A 6,000-nucleotide genomic window follows, 5' to 3' on the forward strand; every position below is an offset into this window, starting at 1 on the left:
ACTTCTAAAAGAAAGAAAACTTAAAACTAAATTATTATAAAACCGCAGTTTAAAAATGCAACCCAAACTATACGAAATTGTAACTTTTGGTATACGGTTCGAAAACAGATAAAAACACACAAAACATACGGAAGAATTAAATTATTTTGTTCTGAGTCACGGAATAGTATTAAAACATTTAAAACGAACGCCGAAAGGAAACAGATTTGCGTGCCAAAATTCAGTATACTGTCAGCGATGGTGAAGAAAGTCGATTGAGAACTGTAGCACACAGTAATAGTAAAAACAGTTAAATCAAAACTTATTTATGCCCAACCACTTTTGAGGGACAAAATCAACCAACACAAACGCAGAGAAACGCTTTTCCCAATCGACTACTGAGCTGCAAAACGTTGAAAATATACCACTGTCCCAGTGCATCCAGACTTGCATTTAAACTATGTTAAAAATCCTTTTTTTGTTTTCATTCATAGTTTTAATTAAAGAAAAACATTGTGATTTCTGTACATAGAACAAACCATTATCTCTGAATGCTCTAGGCTGATGGGGATTCGTTCAACAATTTCTTGTTTCAATTACTTTGATTTGCGAATTTCATCGTTCCCATGATAAATTGATAGCACGTGTAAATATTCGCTACTATGAGAAATACCACGCGAAGAAAATTAAAGTTTAATCCAACTACTAGTAGTAAATGAGTACACAAACAAAATCATACGAACTAAGGTATACCTTTGAATTGAAAGAATAATAAACACCCCTTAGAAAACGCGCATAATTCGCATACTTTTAGAATCTAAACTTAACTTACGTAGGATAAACAATACAATTATATACAACAAAAATTGGTAAGAACAAGCAAAGCCGTATTTATTGTAAACTATTTCTATTTGAAAGGAAGATCAAATCCCAATTAAAAAACAACATCCCTAATAGCCGCAAACATACAACCTGTTTGAGACTAAGAAACTAAGTTATACGAGGCGACTGGAAGAGCTCGCCAAATCCGTATCCAGCTGCAAACCACATTACGATTAATTAAAAGGAAACCCATCAACTACACAATGGTATACTCGATTCGAAAGAAATTTAAAATCAAACAAAAATACGAACAAAACTCTGACACAAAAAGTCACACAAGTCTATTGAAACTGCAAGTACTAAAATCGTATACGTAAAAAACCACATTCATATGTGAATTAACCATTTCGGAAGCACGAGATGTCTAACAAAACGCTAGAGATTGAAACTGCTGAAGCAAAAATCAAGATAGAAAGAAAAAAAAGGAATAAATCACCTTACGATTCCAGCGCCAATGTAAAACTTTCTAAAGCGCTAGCAATAAGTTTCGAGTGGGCGGGCGGTGAAGGCAAAAGATGCCGAAATTTTATCTAATCACAAACACAATGGAAAAAAGTATTACAAACGAAACTCGAAATCAAATACCGATAAAAAATAACTGATTCAAGTTCTGAAAAAGAGAGAAAAAATCAATGAATTAATAATTTGAATGCAAATAACACACTCACATTGTAATTATAGTAGAATTGTAATAAAATTGATAAACAAATACACTTGAAGAGCAAAAAAGGTGTAAAGAGGTGAGCAAACTCAAACGATAGCCTGAATCTAAAAAAAAACAGAAAAACAACCCTTTGAATTCATTAGTTTACTCAAATTCGATTTTGTAGCAGTTGAATGTAGAAATATGCGTCCCATCGAACGGAACTGTTGATGATCCTACTATAGGGCAACACCTTGTAAAAACTAAAGTCATCCGTAGACTAGCAAGACGCTTTGTTTTTATCGTTTGAATTTGTTAATTTTTCCAAAAAAAAAAATCCATCAACCTTTTTCGATTTAACAATTAGGCCTAGCAGCTACAAACAGATTTCATCATTTGAAAGTTGCGTAGGTTCGAAACACCACATAATTTTTTCAGCTCTCACAAGATTGTTTTAACAGTGATACTACAACCGCCCCACTCTATTCCTTTGAAATAAAATAAAAAAGAAATAGAAACACTTCATTACCAGCAATGGAAGATAAATGCGCGGCTTCAAGCGGAATAATTTTGAACAGACAAACACAGAAGAAGAAAAACAAACTACAAGCAGTAACATTAATAAACAAAAATCTATAAATATAGATATAAATATATATTATACCAGATATGAAAATCAATTATTATTTAAATGCAATTTTTAAAAATTTTAAAAAGGAAAGCTCAAAATAAAAGTATGTATATGTTAAAAATTTCAAACCAATCGTTGTACGCTTTTGAAGAGGACAAAAAGAAATAATCCCTGGGTATTGAAGTTTGCTCCATTTTCCTGTCTTATTGCTCAAAAAACAACTGTCGAGATTCGATGCAAGGGTAAGTAGGTATTTATTACGTTTCACTATTTCCTATGGCAGGTTTTGGTCTAGAACGAGTTGAAATATTCCTTTGTTTATAACATTTTACAAACTTGGGATACTTTTTCGAACAGCTTTGACCACAAATATCAGCCATCAATCGACTTTAAAGCTTTAACTTTGTATGACCTCTGAAAAAACACTCATTGTAAGACATTAATTCAGTGAATGGCTCAATCAATCGATGCAAATATCCAAATATATAACCTGGTCAAGGAGAAAAATATATGATTAAATCATTAAAATACAATTCATATCAGCCATAAATATGGTGGTTTAAGTTAGTTCTAAAAAAGGAGTTTGATCAACATGGAGTTTTTGCAGATAATCATCATTAAATAAGTAAAAAGTAAAAATATCTGAAATCCGTTTACTACGTTTGAAAGCCTATAAATTGAGTAACAAATAAGCTAAATTTGGTTTTTATTAGAAGATTTTTCATGCTATTTAAAATGTAATTTTAAAATCTTAAAATATCTGGTTTTTCAAAGGCTCACAAACAAACATCTCTCCTTATCAAATTTTAGCATTTAAGAGCAAATGGGTTGTTTTATGAGAAAGTTCAACTTTTTTCTTTGTTTAGGTTTAGTTTAAGTGTTATATTTACGGTCATTTGGTGATAATTTTTGAATATTGAAAATTAAAACGTTGATTTTCAATGAGAAAGCCCGTATAGTAAAATTGACTAAAACCCTATCAAATGGTTAAATTTGAAGAAAAAAAAACATGCGAACAAGACGAGGACCTAGGGAATTGCATGTAGGCCAAATTTCATTTGTTTTTGGGGCCAAGAAAAAATTGAGAAATGTTTATAATTTTTAACCCTACATATATGCAGCAACATTGTCCATCTTTTGATCATAAATATTTTTGGAGAAAAAAAACGTTGGCAAAATCAGTTAAGTGCTAAAAAAAATTCTGTTATTAATGTTATTCATGCCTTCTATGCTAAATGGCATCATAACAATAATTTTGAAGATGTTGAGATACGTTAAAACCATAGTGATCAAAGTTACCCCGAAACTCAAAACCTGGTTTTGAAACAAACATTTAATTATAACCACCAATGTCGTTTGAACTTACGGCAATTAATGATCTCGTTTTTTACTCCTCACCTCATTAAGTGTTTTAAATCTTTAAGGTATTACCCTTCTAAAATATCCTAATAGGAATGAAAAAAGTGATCAAAGTTCTCCCAGTTTACGGTATTTGTTTTCAATTGGCAAGAATTTTGAAAATAAAAATCTCTGCAAATTTACCACAAAACCTTTGGGGAGTCTGAAACAATTTTTATTTTAAAGTTTTATTGACAAAGACTCCTGCAAATAGTTATTTCCAAAATTAAATATTTCTAATTGAGAAGCTTGAATACATTGAATTTTATTAGCTTGAATTATTGAATCAGAACAAGTTCAGAAAATTAGGTTTAGTACATTGAATCTTGAAGTGTTTCCTTTAAAATGTTGTAAATTTTCAATGATACCTTCGAAAATCATAGATATCAAACAATTCATATTTCATTGCATAATTTTCAAAGGTTTGAATACGATACGATTTTTTGAATATGAGTCATGAAAAACTTTTCATAATAAATCAAAAGCAAGTTATTTTACTTGTCGTTGTATAATTTTATAATAGGTATAGCATATATTAATAGAGTTCTCAAAAGTTTTGTTTTGTGAGGAAATTTTTATATTTATATTCACTCGAACGCTTATTGAAACAATATTGAGCGTCGTGTCTGAATAATGTAATTAAGTGTTCAGAAATTAGCTGAAGGATGTTATAGAAATTAAATGGAGCGATGGAAATCTCTGGAAGCCTGAAATGACCATTACCAATGCTTTTTTCACTGGAAAGTTTCGATGAGATCAATCAATTTTTATTGACATTTTAACCCTACAAAATGTGTTCCGTTATCTGCGAGCATTTTTATTTGATAAAATGAATTGTGATATTGTCCATACTATGCTTTGCTATAAGCCGTTTTTGAAGTTCGCCAGGAATTTTTGGAAGGAAAATAAAATATTAGGTGCCTAGTTAAAGGAATCGAAATTATTTATTTCTTTTAATTTGAGAATAAATGGATTTGTGATTTATTCAAATATTCATACGCATGTTTCGATCCAGTTTCTCTAGATTTTTATCGAATAAAATGTTAGTCAGGCCCACAATTCTCCACCATTTTTTTTTTTAAATTAAAAAAAATCTCTTTCAATCAATTAGAACTCAGAGAATTTTTTTTATTAAAAATTGATAAAAATGCCTAAATTATTGAAAATTTATAAACATGCTCAATGATACGTAAGAAATCTAGAAAACCATACCATTTATCGTTTTCATTTTATCTTTCATAACAAAGAAGTTACAGAGTAAAGAAAAAATCGGTCCACTATCCCTTTTATATTTTTTGAAATGTGGTCGTTCTCTCCCAACACCGCATTTTGACGAGGTTTATTATTCAACTTTTCAAAATAACTTTTATATTTTTATAATTATATTTTTTCTCTCTAAAAACCAATCCAGAATGGTGGAAACTCAAAATTTTTTTTGAAGAACGAAATCCGAATTAAGCAAAGATTTACGAGGCTACCGAATTAATAATTTTTTGAAATATATATCCGTTTTTAAATTTCTCTAAGCTGTAGTTTTTGACAACTGCTTGTCAAACAGTTTTCATTAGTATAGATTGTTAATTTACCATATTTTAAAAGATTCTGCGCAAAATGTAAATAAAAAAATGATTTCTAAAGTTTTATGCGGATTTTAGTAGACCCCGTCTATAAGGGGGTTGGGCACTAAAGGATTTAAAAAATAAAATCAAATTTCTGAGACTGAAATCAAAATGCCTTGCAAGCTTTAAACAAAACAATCTACAGTCATCATTAAATACATCGAAAAAAAATATATCATCGCATTACGAAAGATCTCCAACCTAGAACCGGTTGAATTGCAGACGAATAAATGTGAACCCTGTTTAATATTTGGAAGATGATATAAGAGTGAACATGGGTTAGCAACCTTTTTAACCAACTGGACAATTTCAGTTAATTTTTTTTTACGAGCCGCAATTAAATGAGTCCTTTATTGATATTCTGCTTACTGATAATAATTTTAAAAAAGAAATTCAAAATAAAAAAAACTTAGGGTGAGTGCTCCTACTTTGGACCCAGAGCCTACTTTAGTCCTAAAATGAAAAAAATTGTAAATAATTCATATTGCTAGCATAGTATAAATATATTACTATGCACACAATGAACTCTTATTCTTCCTGAATCCTACTATACAGCTTTTTGCCATAAAAAGTTGTTCTCATAAAATTTTCAACGTTTTTAAAAATGTACATCTTCATCTGTGGTAAATCAGACAGCTCAATTAGTAGGGCGCGTTTTGAGAAATTAGAGTGAATAAGAAAAAATCACGTTTTTTTACTGTCCAAGCCAAATTTTAAAGGTAAATTACTCTCTTTGTAAAAAACATAAACCAAACTACCTATTTTACCTAAAATAAATGAAAATCAATGGAAATCCGGGAAAATTTGTAATGGGTCCAAATATAGGAAACTTTTGACTTTGGTGTTCC

Source organism: Uranotaenia lowii, chromosome 2 (assembly GCF_029784155.1).
Source record: "Uranotaenia lowii strain MFRU-FL chromosome 2, ASM2978415v1, whole genome shotgun sequence".
Taxonomy (NCBI): Eukaryota; Metazoa; Arthropoda; class Insecta; order Diptera; family Culicidae; genus Uranotaenia; species Uranotaenia lowii.